Source organism: Prorops nasuta, unplaced genomic scaffold, assembly GCF_024137725.1.
Source record: "Prorops nasuta isolate Cenicafe-Biocafe unplaced genomic scaffold, Cenicafe_Pnas_1.2 PNAS00033, whole genome shotgun sequence".
NCBI classification, from domain to species: Eukaryota; Metazoa; Arthropoda; class Insecta; order Hymenoptera; family Bethylidae; genus Prorops; species Prorops nasuta.
The window spans coordinates 793,292-809,552 of record NW_027116830.1 but is presented as its reverse complement, the minus strand read 5'-3'; positions in this window follow the sequence as shown (position 1 = coordinate 809,552).

The following is a 16,261-nucleotide window of genomic DNA, read 5'->3' as shown; positions in this document are numbered from 1 at the left end:
CCCGGCAAGCCCCGAGCACTCCAGACATTCAGCAATCGCGTAAATACTTCAATTTGCAGAGACGCACGTAGGGATGGAAATTGTGGCCGATTCGTCGTCGGGAATCGGCCGTAAATTGCGATACTGTCGTATTTCATAATTCGTGGAAAATTCACGAAGCGGAAGAACGAAAAGAGAGCAAAGACCACGATGCATTTATATCGATATACTCTGTACGGTATATAGTTATATATATAGTATATTATAGAAATGGTCGTTTCTCTCTCTCCCTCTATATATATAGAAGGTATCGACTGGACCGATAATTTAGCGGGGTGCAGCGGAGCATCCAGGTTGAAACGGTAGACAGCGTGGATCTTCGCAGAAATATTCGTGGCTGAATCGAGAATAAGGCCGAGGAAGCTGATTGGTCGATCGCAGTCAAAGGGATGATCGGGCATCGGTGTCTGCGTAAGATTTTCTATTTCTCCGACATCAAAAGGACCGACGGCGGCTGCACGGATGGAAAACAAATTTTTCCAGGATTCTTGAAAAATACCTCATTTCCGTGAAAGTAAGGCGATAGCGTGCGGGATGCTGCTGATGCTGATGCTACTCCGAGGGTATATCAGGACCGCATCGAATTCATTGGAATTTGTGTATTCTGGGATACGAAACGGGAGTCGGGACCCGCAGGTCTGGATCTAAAGAGAGAGAGAGAGAGAGGAGGAGTACGTGCGTGAGAGGAAGTCGATAAAAGGAAGAAAGATTGAGTACGAGAGGGAGAGAAACTTCTGGGTACATAAGCACTGTATAACCTACTCGAATGTTTGCTTGGTAGCGTCGCGGGGTGATCCCTCTCGCTCCTCGCGTACGCGAGAAGCAGACGGAAACCGACGGGAACTAACGAGAACTGACGGGAACCAGTCAGAGCAGCCAAGAGCCAATGGAAGACTCGATACACCCTCAACCATCAACCCCCCCCCCCCCCCCCATCCACAGACGGGGACGTTCCAGTTTCTCTTCTCTCACATTTAATACAAAAGCCAAAGCTTTCAGCTATTACTCCGAGCGATGCATTTAGGATATTTATTTGTTTAACCGAAACCTTTTCAAGATCTAAAAACAAGTCCGCTACAATCGCCCCTTTTTCCACGCCAGATCCTCGTTTCTTACTTTATTATATTATCTCGAAGGATCCCTCCACTCCTTTTTCGCTCTTCCGTGCCTTTCAATGTCTGTTTATTCTTCGCAAGTCCATAAATTTTGTATTCATCTATATAGTGGTTAAAATTGTGTTACCCATTTTGACTTTTGTTAATCTCGTTGGCAAGAGAGGCTTTAACCAAAAAATGCATTTTTCAATGTAAAGTTGGTCTGAATTATGTCATTTAATTCGCAGTGTTTATGTTTAAATTTACGCTCAGTGTTTCTTTGAAATTTTGTCCATATACAGGGACGATTGAATGATAATCGCAACGATTGATCGTAACTCGATCATCGCGATGGTTGAAAGAAAGGGTTCCGGGTGATTAATACCGACAAATGAAAACTGATGAGGGAAGGATCGAAGGGAGAGGGATGAATGATATTTTGTATCCAGCTGAGAGTGAAATTTGTGCAAATCGGTAAAAAAATGGAATTGCGCAGAAATGCAAGTCAGTCGTTGCTTGTTTTTTGCATTGACGAGTCGGATCGACGAAAGAGAGAGAAGTGAAGGGGGGGGGGGGTGGAGGCTTAGTTAATTATTAATTTTGGGCGATTAGCAGAAGCGGCGAAGAAGATCGATGCTACAATTTTAATATACAGAGATTCATTAAGAGCGAGAGTTTGCCTGACTAGCGAGGGAGCTGTGTCAAAGCACCGCTAACGAGCTAATTATCTCGGCCCTTCGAAACCACCCTGCACCCCCACCCCACCCCTTCCCCTCCCCCCTAATTATCCGGCTGCTTCTGTTCGCCATCGATCTGCCCAAGCACACGAGTACCTGTCACTTACCGAGCCGATTCTCATCCTTTCTAGTTTCCAGTCAATAGACCCTTCGTTTGATCACCCTCGATAAATCATACAAAGAGCACCCAGTTAACTCATCTCCAACGACTCCAACTCCCTTAAACACCACACCCCCTCCCCATCCACCATCTTACAATCCAACTCTCTATTTAACGATACATCTTTCTCGCGATTGAACCGATGAACCGGAAGTTCCATTTTCGTTGGATCAAACATTCCAATATCAAGTAGTACAAATATATTATACGTCAGACTTTTAAAGGAATTCCTTTACGAGGGAATTGTTACACAGTAAAATTAATGGCACACAGGGTGTTTATCGTAGCCAATTAGCGGGATTTAAAAATTCTGGCAGAGCTCGCTATATATTTCGTCGAGCTACATATCGAGCTTTTCACGAGAGACAATAATTATGGCAGATACTTTTTAGGTTGGTCGAAGCTTCAGTAAATAGTCGCGTCTGATTAAATTGACAATCCATATTGAATGCCGATGCTAATTTCGAGATTCAGTCTCTTTATCAAGCCCCGTTACACGATATTAGTTCCGCCCGGTGGATATTCCTCGAACAAATTAATTACCTATATTAATACGGTAGCAATGCGTCCGGCGTTATAGATTTCATAAATTTGTTTAATTAATTTGGACATGGAGCGGAATTAAAGCGACCACGGCCTTTCGATCGAACCGCGCGACACTCTGGAACCAAAATATTTCCGATGGAGACGCGAAAAAAGTCCCTCTGGCAACAAATTGGAATTCCATAATGTCAAACTTATTAATTTTTATGACTTTTATCGAGAAGACGTACATCCTAGCTAAAAACGGAAATACAAGGATAAAGAATTCGATAGAAATTTTTCTTTCGTCAATAAGGTAGGTTTCATAATTCGCGCACAAGCTGCTGTGTTATAAAGAATAGCAAAATTCAATTACGCAGCGTTCGAATGGAGAAGCCACAGTATTGTTAATATGTATTTTTCACCCCGAGAGAATAATTAAATTTCTTGGAAAATGTTGATTCGATAATTTGGTTTCAACGGGGTTGGAAATTTGGCTTCCGTCCATCGTTGATTGAATTTTTTCAATCACGATGCTGCTTCACATGGAAATTTAGGGAACATGGTGCTGAAGGGGGGGGGGGGGTGAGAAATATTGGAAAAATATTTTTCAGGATAATTTTGGAGATCTTTTAGAAGGTTCCAATGATGGGAGAGTCGTATAAGAAGGTATCGATTTGTAAGTAGAAATTACCGTCGGCTTATTTGCTCCGGAGGAAAAATCGCGAGATCAGATTCGAAAGAGTCGGGAAATTCGCAGGCGTTTATCCCGCATCGGTACCCTAGCGTTTATTGAAAATCGCGTTATTTTTTTCGATACAACGCTCTCTGAATACGTCAGAGCGTAATCGCAAAGCGGCCGGATAAAACGGATTTCCTACTTTTTGACATGTACGCGTTACGATTGATACGTACACCGGAAAATTCGATATATTTCCCAGTCGTGAATTTCTCCTCGTTTTCCTTCCGCACCACCTGTAAATAGAGCCGTTAAAAATATCCAAGAATTCAAAATAAACGCGTACATGCATACCTGTATCTATATATATATATATATATATATGGTATTTAAAATGTTGCATATATATTGTAAACATGAGAAATAAAGTAGAGAGAATAGATCGCGTTTAAAATAGGTGGTTTGGCAGCAAGTAGTTGAGGTAAAGCAAAGATCGGCCTATGAAAATCTTGATTGGACAAGATTTTATTTCTGATGCAAAATTTGTAAAGTTTTGAGAGCTCTGATAGGTAATACTAGTATTTTCTGGTAGCCTATTTGTATGATAGAAGGGAACTCTATGAACTAGGCTAGAATTAATCGGAGCTTCTGCTGTGGTAAATCCCTCGAGGTAACTTCCCCTGATATGTAAGTCAATAAAAGCTTTGCTCGGTGCATTATATGTATGACAGCAACTCGTGCATGGAAACTAAGCTTTTTCCCAAATATCGAAAACTAAGCAATCCTTCCTAAAAGTATTTAACTCGCAAATACTTTGTATTTGTGCAAAAGTTATTTTCCCCCCTCTGACCAACCATCAAATCAAGATTCTTATTTACTTTCGATTTAAGGTCGATTCACATGTATCCGTTCTGTTTCCAGTCCAGTACTGACAAAAAAATTTACATTGAAACTCGTATATCGAGCTACCGTCACGAATACGAGAAGGTGTAAACAGCTCCATTCCAGTCAATACTGTAATATTTTTCTTCAGTGCTGGACCGGAAACGAATATATCTAAAGCTTGATTCCCCATACTTTCCACACCGGTTCCATTACACCTTTTTGTCAAATATTATCGGCTATAAAAAAATGCATGATTTGTAATAGCCAATAATATTTGATAAAAGAGTAAACCGAAGCTTTATATAGGAGGTGCATAAGAGGAATCAACCTTAAATCGACCTTTGTATCACTGTTCGGTCAAATTATTCGTCCATAAATGAAAAAATAGAAAATGTTCTACGCTGCTGACCAAGCGCTCTACCGAATTTGCATTAATTCGAGAAACAAAAGCGTGCTGCTGAAATAATTTGCTTTCGTCAACGTGACTTTACGGAAAATTGAACAAAAGAACCACGTAACACAGCTCATTCGACAATTTCGAATAATTTCGACAATCTTCTTGATTCGCCGAGCGAGATATTTGCAACGCGTAATCTCGTAATGCAATACGACACGTGCAACTGCATCGGCGGAATTCGCACGTTATTACGTAAGCAGTCGCACTATAGTTTTCGCACAGTGGCGCGCATTTCGAAATTGTTTTTCTCCGTCATGCGAGCGAGGATAGCGAATTCCTGCAAATAGAAACGAGGAAATGTGCAATATCGGTGAATACAAAGGGGGAGTAACAATCTTAAATTAACTTCCGACTCTCGTAAAATCATATTTTTATTCGCATCAAAGCGAATCGTACGAGGTTACAGAAATTCCATGAATATTTCATGCACTTTATAACATTCTATGCTTGTACGACTGAAATAAAGACTGCAAACTTTTGTCGCGCGTGCCAACAGATCTATTCCTAATGACCGAATAAATGTTTAACGGATGAACGATCCCTCGTGAAATCTGCTCTGCTTCGAAATAACATTTCTAATTTTAAACCAATTATTCTCGTCGCTTGATATATAACTTTATAGTTGTTGCAATACTTGTGCTAGAAATAAAATCATTAAAAAAGAATTAAATTAATTTTTATCATTATTCTACGTTTATGCAATAAGCGGTAAAAGTATGTATATGTATATATATATAGACACAAACACAATGATTCGGTTGGATACGCAGTTGAGGGATGGAAAACGCGTGCGATATGCGACACCGTTAGATCGGAGGGGGCAAAGAGGTATGGGGTTGAAAGTTTGGTGCTGAGCGCGGTGGCGGGGAGGGGGGGAGGGGGGGGCGGCGGGGGGAACGACTCCGACAACGAGGTACACGCGTTATTACGTCTCCGCCGCGAGTCGAGCTTGGGCAATATGTTCCGAAATTGTTTTACTCCGGCATGAGGCAAGAAGTGGAAGAGCGGGAGCCGTATAGCGAGGGCTGCTAAGGGCGGGTCATGAGAGAGGGTGGAGAGGAGATAAAAATGTTCCGTCGCAGCGACGTCGCGCTGCTTCCTGGCCCCGACCGAGTAACTTTTGCGGGATGTGATGTGGAAAATTGGATTCAAGTTTGGGACGGAGTGGGCTGAGGAGTTGGAATTGAAGAAAAAGAGAGAAGGCGAAAAGTCGGTGTGGTTGAACGGTAAGGGTAGGGGGAGGGGGGGGGGGAGAGGGTAGAGCCAGAGACGCGTGGAGAAGCAACAGGACGGAGGAATGGGGGGGGGGGGGGGAGGGGGATTGCGAGGCTCACTGGCGAAGTAGCGGGATGGTCCGAGGGGTTGGGGGGGGGGGGGGAGAAAGAAAAGGGAAACGGGAGGGGAAAAGCAGATAGAGATAGATGGACACAGAGGGAAGAAGGATTCAACTCGAGAGAGGAAGGAGGAAGGTCGTCTGGCTCTACCGGAGGCTGGAACCTGGAACGCGAAGATGGGGTTAACTTGGAGTAAGGACACGTTCCTTTTATTGCACTCTCTCACCCTTCCACTTACAACACTCTCCTTCCTTCCATCCTTTCTTTTTCGCCATTCTTCGCATTCATCTTTCTCCCATCGCATTCACCCTTATTCGTTTCTTCTCGCTCCTTCGCCGCACCAACATTTCTACCAATACTCCATCTCTCGCTTCATATATACGAATATCGCACCAAATCTGAGTGGGTGCAGCTCTCCTCGCTATTGCTTTCGCTGTGGTTACTCTCTCTCTCTCTCTCTCTCTCTCTCTCTTACACACACACAGACACATATATATATATAGAACCCTGCACCGGACCATCTTGAAAAATTCACGTGTATATCGTACGACTGCTACAGGTATATCTTCGAGATGGTGGGGCTGGCTAGGTATTTGTCGTTCACTGTTGATACACAGAAGGATTTGGTCCCGATTCGACCTTACCCTCCGCGTTCCGTCTGCAATTTTCAACTCTGCGAAGCGGTTCGACCCGAGTAATTCCCTGGCGGCCGGAAGCAGAACCCCCCTCCCCCCCCCCCCTCCACCGCAAACCCACCCTTAACCGTTTCCGCCCCGCTCCACAGTCCAGCTACAAAAAAACCCTCCACTTTTAATTCAAACATTGATTCTGAAAAATGAAAAACCTCCGGCATCCCTCGACCCCTCGATCACCATCGCTTCATCATAGCGTTTTCATCGTACCCTCCCACGCCAAGAGGAACTATCGCCAACTATTCGAGACGACAAACAGACTTATCACTCTTTAGTCTCGCCATTAACTCTGAGAAATGGCAGTGTTCCATCGGGGATAACTCGGCCACTTGATAACGCTGTATTTATGTCCATGTTTTGTAAGTACGACCCGGAAAATTCCCTTTTCCCTGTAAAACTTGCGCGTCGGTTAAACGGAGCGCGATGAATTTATGATTCGGGCTGATTCCAGGCGAAATGGAATTTCTTGCAGTGGATCTATCGGCTTATCTATAATATCGCGATTGACGTGGGCCGTGGTGGTCGCGCGGAGAGGCCGGGGTACGCGTGCTCGCAGGGCGAGGGACAAGATTCACGAGGGCTCATTAATTTGTTGATTTATTGAAATTTATTCGCTTATTTATCGAGCCGTGAGACGCGAGGGGGTTGACATCATTGTTCCGATTTGGCAACAATGCCGCTGCTGTTGCTGCTACTGGACGCGAGGAAGATGAAGACACAGAGAGAGCCACACGTCACAAAGTGCTCACTGGCTTTGCGATAACGTGGATTTGCGAGCTGCCGACTCTCCTCTTCCGGCGTTCAATGTCGTGCCGATGATTGACGTGCTTTGATTTTACGCTCGGCACCGTCCATGCACCACCCCCAATTCCAACCCCCGACTCGCTTTCTTCCGGATAAGCGCTCGCCATTCCCATTCACCGAGTCCCCCGTGAAATTCAATTTATTCCCTCGCGGTACATTGAAAATGATCGATCTCCCTAACTCTTCCCTATTATTCCCACTCGTGTTTCCACGTTTTTATCAATTCACCCTTCTTCCCCTATGAACCTACTACTATTATTATTATCGTCATCTGCTGCTCATGTACCTTCTGCGTGTATACAATACCTATAGACATATATACAATGTTTATTGTCTATTCGGCTCGTTCCTATTTGAGTCGCGACCACATCTTTTTCAGCAGCAATTGTAAAACGAAGTAAAACTATTAAGCGAAGGGATGGTTTCTCCTGCAGCCAGGGCAATTTGGAGGATCCTGTCGGGCAATATCGGACAAGTTCGTGGGCCGATTACGAAAAACCCCATTTTCCCCCGGCCGAGTCGAGAAAACTGGACCGATGAAACGGGCGAAGCAGCTGGCAATCAACGAGGGGTGGATAAATTTTTGCACCAACCTAATCATTTTTATTCTTCATTTACCACGCGTTATCCTGAAAAGTATCCAAACGCGTGGCTCTTCACGATGCGAGGCAGGAAATTTACGGTATCGAATGAAATTTTTTCGTCAATCTGGATGTACGTATATAGGGTGGAGGAAAGAGGAGTCTAAGAAAAGGCTATATACGTGATGTGTTTGATGAGGATATAGGCGACACAGTGGCGTTGTAACGAAACAAGTTACGAGTTGGCAGTATAAATATTATATGACCGAGTGGGGTTGAAATCTTTGATGGTCGGGGCTTGTCTGGTATCGTTTACTAACCCATTATCGATGTCTACCGATACTCGACATCTCGTAAAACCAGCGTAAGTAGCTTTCCCGTGAAAAATCCTCCGATAGGAACGTTGATAAAAGGTATAGGAAAAACAGGAGACAGTTATTTCAGCAATGTTTTAAGCTCCGCACCCCGACCTCGTGGCTCGCCATGGGGAGCTCCTAGGGTGGCTCGTGGAAGTTGTCCAATGACGTACGTATTTTACAAATATAGTAAGGGGGGTGGGGGGTTAATAAAGAGGACAGGGTTATCGAAACGAAAATGCATAATGGCTGATCGAGCCGGACATTACTATCATTAGTGTGTCAACCTTCTTGTGGTTCTCAGCTATATATCGCCACTGTTACACATATATAGTCGCCTCGAATCCGAGGGGATCCATAGGACGATAACGAAACGAAATTGTCAAATGGCTGGCAGAGACAAACCTGCTGACGCGCGAAATATAAGAAGGTTTTGAAAAATCCGGGGAACGTGGCCGATGATAAGAATGAGCTAGGAAATGAAAGAATACGGTTATTTCTATACGTTCTTGGCTCGTGGCTCGGCGTGCCTCGATCGACGAGGACAGCGATAACGAAAGGAAAATATCGAGTGTCCGAGCGAAGCGAGCGGAACGGCCTTTGGAAAAATCCATGAACGTGGTGTTGGCGATAAAAAGGAGGGAAAAGGGGTGTTTCAGCGCGTTCTTCCCTCGCAGCTTGTCCATGCCTAGAATCGCTATGAATCGACAAGGACAGTAAAAACGAAACGAAAATTATCAAATGGTTGGCAAAGCCAAAGTTGCTGACGCGTCGAGCTTAACGACATTTTGAAAAATCCCCGCTCCATTGATCCTTCCAGGTCGGCTTGTCGCACGTCCCATCTGCCAGCCATCATTTCATACAGCACCACCAACTAAATTCCTTTCTCTACCTCAACAACCTCGTCGTCCCCTTCGTGAGGAAAATCAATCCGCCGTCTTATCGTTTAGTGTAAAAATCCTCCCTCACGACAAATCGCCTTCTCGACACTCTCTCTCTCTCTCTCTCTCTCTCTCTCTCTCTCTCTCTCTCTCTCTCTCTCTCTCAATGAATTACCGGAGAGCATTCGAGCTGCCGCACTGGCCGCAGCCTTTTATTTTGCGGAGAAGGCGATACACGCGCGGGAATGGAAAAGCGGAGAAACCTCGAAAGAATTAAGTATATTAAAGGCAAGTAATTAAAGGTTCGACATTGAAGGGTCGTTGGATTCAGGAAGGTGGAAGATAATTATACGAGGGAGCCTTTTGTCAGCGTGACTGGAGGAGGGGGGGGGGTGATAGGAGGAGGGACAGGGACGCAATTTCGGGCTTCTCTGCAGGAAACGGACGCATCTTAATAACAGGTACCACAAATCGTATCCGTGAATTCAGCGGAGCAAGACGGAGAAACGAGAAGTTGGCTGAGTGGTGGGTCGAGATGGAAAAAGTGGCTTGTTGGCCGAGAAAGAAGAGAGAGAGAGAGAGAGAGGTCAGTGGGGGAAAGGATAGGGTGAACTGTGTCTTGGGTAGAGAGACAAAGAGAGGGAGAGAGAGTTGTACTCTCTCAACGGCAATCTGTAACTTTGCCATTCGACGTAACAACCAACCAGCACGAAGAGAGCACTGGCTGCTCTCGAACTGCTTGAAACCCCTGGACATCCAACCTCTTCCCATACTCGCTACCAACCCCCCCCCCCCCCCCCCCCTCCAACTCCACCCCCCCGCTCACTCCCAACTTCCTTCCTCGCTCTACTCGAATAAACCACTAGCGATTCTCCACGAGAATCTTCCAACCATACAGGCTCCTTCCATCGAACTACACGAAGCAGCTTCCATCCTGCTGGCTGAATTTTATTAGTCCCCTGAAAATAAAATACTTGACCCGCTTTAAAGCCTGAAGAAATATCTGAGAAAATAAAATCGCCAACTATTTCATCCCTGTCTACGAATTTTCCTGTACACGCGCAATAATTTTCCACCAGCCACCTCGTTCTCCTACCAAAACCCCATTTGGCACAATTTTTCATATCCCCTACTCTCTCTCTCTCTCTCGACTTTTACAGCATCGGACGGAATTTCTAATTCGAGGGCAATCGCATTCGCGTAAAACAGCGAGATCCACGTGACGAAATAACGTGCTACGGAATTGGCCTTGCGATAAAATTCATATATGATTCGTGTTAAGCGACTTTTGTTTTTACGGTCAATAAAATAACAGCAATAACTGATATTAGCTATAATCGATAACAGGGCCAGTGTATCTGTAGGAATAACCGATCTTATTTCACTGAATTCTATGGATATAGAAGCTGCGAAATGAAATTGTGGCTGATTCATTGGCGACTATAAACCGCTGTCAGAAATCACCTGTTGCCATCCATCGATAATCTTTGGCGAATTCTACTTCCCAATTTTGCATATCGAAACTTTACATTTTCGCATGATAAGGTTTGTGTTTCTATTTTCAGTATCATGTATATCTGCTTATTGATTTTTTTTATTTAAAGAGACAGTTTGTTTTTGAGTACATTTCTATTAGAATTGTTTGATCTCTTCTCATGGTGGTATTTTAGGAAATGGTTTACTGGAAGGGTAAAGTGGACTAAGAGTGGTGTCAGTCTGTCCAGGGGAGGGGGGGTGGGGGTGCTCATCGGATATCACCTGTTGCCAGATACTGCTGTAAGCTGGTAAGAAATATTAATAAAACGTGTTCAATAATTACCTGTCGTCAATATGTATCGCCAAACGACAAAGTCGGGTGCCCGAGATCCAAACTGGAGAGGCCGAGTCAATCGAGCACCTGTTGCCCCCTTCCAGGGTTAGGATTTCCATTTGTAATGGATCAAAGATCCCCTTTTGCTACAGGAGTTTATAAGCCACTTGGCCAAAATTCCATACAGAATTCAATATACTTCTATATATATATATATACCCTCTTGTTTAATTTCATCCCCCCCAAGGAACCTTTTCTATTCGCAATAAAATTTATTCCAAATAAATATATCTGTAAAAGTGGGGTCAGTTTGCAAAAACCAAGAAAATGTCGAGGGTTGAATTAGCAAGGGTGCGTGTGTCAGGAAAAAGTCGAGAAGCAACAAAGTTTTCGCTTGTAATTTAAATATTGTATACAAAAGAATATATTTACGAGGTGGAATAAAAATTAGCGTCTGGTAGGCGTGTCTCGGTTGTAGTAGCACGTGTGACGGGCAAAAACTTCATTTTGCAAAAGGTCCGAGGCGAAAAGTATGAACCTGGAAAGAATGCAAAGTTTACAAAAGCACGGGGGGGGGGGGGATGACACGAAGCGGTGTTTCGTGGCGTTCTACCAACATAAGGGAAGTCCGCGCGTTTCAGCTCCGTTTGGTCGAATCGTTTATTGTTTACGTTATCCCTCCCACTACTCTCCACAGCAACACTGCCCTCGACGGAATTTAATTAACTTAATGAAATCCTCACTCGTGTTTTAGGGGTGTAATCTCGCGTAGACCGGAATTACTCCACTCGATAAATATAAAGTGGATGGATTGTATAATAAAATAATAAAATTTATTTATGCAATAACAACTGCGCGAAACGAATTCGTGACGTAACCGATATTTATCGGAGAAAATCGTGAGATATTTATGCTGCTTTTTAATTAGGTTTATCAGCCAGTGATCTCGTTATTGTCGTCCAGCGAAATCTGCCTCTGCGTTATGCAGGAGATTTAAAAGGCGCAGGACCAGTGTGATGTGCTCTGTCAAAAACATTGCTCTCTCTCTCTCTCTCTCTCTCTCTCTCTCTCTCTCTCTCTCTCTCTCTCTCTCTCTCTCTCTCTCTCTCTCTCTCTCTATCTCTATCTCTATCTCTATCTCTATCTCTCTCTAATTCACTCTGTGTCTCCTTCTCTTCAAACATTCCTCGCTTCAGTTTTTTGGCCCATTTAAACGCATTTCGTGCCGAGCAAAAATTCCTATTAATTATTCCATTTAAAATGTGAAGTTGCTCGAAAATTCGACAGACTCGAATCAACTCGATGTTCAAGCTTTATTACTTGATTTGTAAAACGTGCCAAATTTTTTTCCACATTTTTTCCCCTAAATTGCAATTTTTTTCTACGCAGAATTGAAATATTTTCGTGTGTAAACGATATACGCGCGCAGTAAAGTTAAAAGCTTTTGTTTATTCGGACATATTGGATACACTGATGTTTGCTATTATGCGAAATGTTTCGCGTGATTGTATTTTTCGCTATTCCATTTAAACTTTTCGTTTGTTTCCGCCCGAGTCCGTTAGGGAGGCATAGAACAATGTTAGCCTGGGGGGGGGGGGGGGGGGGGGGGGATGGGAGGGATGGAAATATCGATAGAAATTATGAAAAGTGCATAATAATTATGCAGCGGTGACACGCCGATTATTTTCACCGCACGTAAGCCTGGCCATTGTGCGCGGTAAATGAAAATTATCTAGCGCCAAGCACGTTAATAGGATATTGCATTAAAATTTTCGCTAGCTAATTCAATAGTTGGAGCACGATCGGAGCGAATAATTGAATATTTGATACTCGACTGTTCCACCACAATGAATTCCGAACAACAATCGTGCAATAATATGACGAATTTGCCCCTAATAATAGTAATAAATAAATTATCTCTCTCGTAATATTTACGACACTGGACGATTATTTTCCTGGCAAAAATTGTTCGCGAAAACGATTGACACTGGGCGGGAAACGCCTAATGGCAGAACCACATAAAAGCATAATTAATCTGTTTGTAGCTCGCAAAAGCTGATCGTGAGGCTGGAGATTGGCGGCCAATCGGCGAGCTGCATAGTGGACGCGTATATTCGAATAGCACATTCTGGTCGATGATGCTGAGGGGGGAAAAAGGGAGCAAATCGCATTCATGATTCAATCAGCAAAGTTAAAGCGAGCGCGAAATGACGCCACCCCTCTGGTACACCCCAAACCTTCCAGCTGTAACCACCCTCGGCGCGTTATTCCATGCTAGATTCGATCCAATCGCATTTTAACAGTCATCTCGTCATGAAACTCATCTTTTTTTCCCGTGTCGTCACCCTGAAGAGTTCCTCGCTAAAAATCTAAAGCAGAAAGAGTGGAAAAGAGGAATAAGACTCGGGTGGATAAATCGATGAGGTGGTCGTTGATGCATTCCAGACTCGATCCAATCGCACTGGAAGGATCATTTTGTCATGCACGAAACTCACCTTTTGTCCTGGACCATCCCGAATGATTCTTCGTTAAGAGCCTTCGAATATTATTGCAAAAATCTGAAAATAAAAATAAACGATCCACAGAGGGGACGAAGGCTCGTCAAACTGAGGTATTCGTTATATTTCGCTTTGGCCAATTTGATGGAATGGTACGTATTTATAAGAGGCTTCCCCTAGCCAAAGCAGTGGCCTTTTTTCAACGAAACATTTGTGCTTTTTGCTCGCTTTTCAATATAGCGCGTATTTGCTACGCGATAATCCTTGCCGATGCTCCTTTGAATTTCGACACCGATAGCGGTTTTGCGAGCTCGGCTCCCAAGTTTTTTTTTTTAACCCTTTGCCCGTAGCTTTTTGCCCCGTGGCTTTTGTGCGACGAGGTCATCCCGTCTCCGCTATTTCATGTTTATTTTCGAATGCTATTTATGGCACGAAAGTTCCTTCGATTTATCAAAAATATATATAGAAAAATCCAAAACTGCGAACTATTCGCAGATGTACGAAGAAAGGGCTGGCCGATCGCTTCTCTAATCATTGCCCCACTCCCTCTCACTCTCAGACACACACACACTCGGTCTCCATTGATAGCGATTATGGGAGATGGAAGGGGCCGAATAGCTGTATGAGCGTAATCAATTTTGCAGGAAATACATATTTTAACAAGCAAGCCATTTACAGGGTCATACAAGCGTATCCAGCGCCTATTATGCGAGAAATACATATTCATGGCAGGCTGCACGAGAGAGTTCCTATTGCTTTCTGTGAAACGATTGCGGCCGCCTGATTCATCGTGCGACGACACGATATTGCGTATCAACGTGATATCCTGGATCCTCGCTTTATCGATCCTTCTCAATCAAAGGGACCTTCTTCCCATAATTTATATCAAACCTATTCTCGTCTCTCTCTCTCTCTCTCTCTCTCTCTCTCCATCACTTTATCTATCTATCTATTTCCTCCTATCAGTCAAACTATATTTATACAATTTTTTCTCCTTATCACCGAAACCATCAACATCTCTTCCCACGCAGTTGCACAGATCCTTTCAAATAAATTTCCCCTTTCATATACACATTTCAATTTACCAAAATTCACTCAATTTCGCTCACGTGCTAATAATAGCGACACGAGAGGCAAGCTGACGACGAAGCACGACAATAAATGAGGTCACGGTGTCTCGACGCTTGTATCAAATGTTAAAAGTGGAAAAAATGCTCCGATGTGTACAGAAAGGAGCCTGCGAGATTTGGAAGATTTGATATATACACATGAAACGCGAATGAGAGTAGGATTTCCTTTTTTCGTCGATTTATTTATCGATGTATGAGTTTTTCCGAGATACGTGGAGGGGATGTTTCGAGATCAATATGGGCTTACACGGATGGTTCTCGATTCCGTCGATGATCGTGGAGAAAGGTATACACGGTTTACAATGGGAGGGAATATGAGGATTCCCTGATCCGAGATTTATCAAACAATGCCGGGAGTCCCGGGGCAGAAAGAGATTTTTCGTCCCGGATGTTGAGCGTAGGGGCGAGGTAAAGCGCGCGGGGGGGGGGGGGGGAGGCGGGGGAAAAGAAGATAAACTCAGGACTGGAGGAGGAAACGAGTCCTCCAGGAGAAAGGCGAGCAAAGAGGATAATGCAGCAAAGGTGGAACGGGATCATCCAGATTAGTATGATCTTTCCGCGTCTATATACGCTTGGATGCGAATACAGGCAGACTCGCGCGCGCACTGCGCACCTATCCCTCCGCCATTCGCCCTCGCGGCCCCCACAACCCTGCACACCTATCATTTCCTGCCCCGAGAAAACGAACATCCCTACCCAACAATGCCTTCGTAATTCCACGCCATTGTTACCTTAACTTACGAATTATTATACACCATCGTCATCGTTAAATTCTCTCTAATTTTATTTTCCTCCCTCATTAAGCTTCCCATCATTCTCCTCTATCTCCCTCTTTAACGTTCCAATGCCTCCGCGCGCGCGCACTGCGCAGCGAGGCGAGACGGTCCGGCAAATTTTCGTCTCCCAAGATGCGAATTCTCGAATATAGTGTCAATTTGCACGAGACTGCCACGTGGTTTTGCAAAGTTATATAGGAGGATCTTCGGGAGAGGAAAAGGCGTTTGAAAAAAGTTGTACGTCGCAAAAATTCTCCGAAACTCCAATCTTTGCGATTTAATGCCAGAGTCCCCCCCCCTCCAACCACTACCCGTGTTTCGATATTGCACGATACAGTTGGACGATTGATTTAAGCCACGGATAGCCGTCGCTCGTAATTCAATATCGCGGATCGCCAGACCTTTCGGCCGGTGTGGATACTCGGCGCGCCCCGCACCGCGAGAGAGATCTTATCGATCCTTGGATTTGAAGCTCGAATCGAACCTTTTGGAATTCTCCATGGAAAATCGCAAGGCTCCGGAATAAGAGGCGAGCGACGAGAGAACGAAAGCTCCACTCTCCGTGCAAATCCGATCTGCCGGACGCCAAATTGATTTAACGCATGATTAATAGTGCCTGGCCCGCTACGCGCGTATCCATTTTGAATATACAAGCTGCTAATTGTGAATTGTTTATCGATTTTCACATTACCCGTCATCCAGCCGCTCCTCCAAGTTCCGATAACTATAATAATGATATGCAGATAAACGTTTACCTGCAGCGTATTCCATAGTTGGAAACTCTGCATGCCAGCTATGCACTTGCACAATATTCCCAGCCATTTTG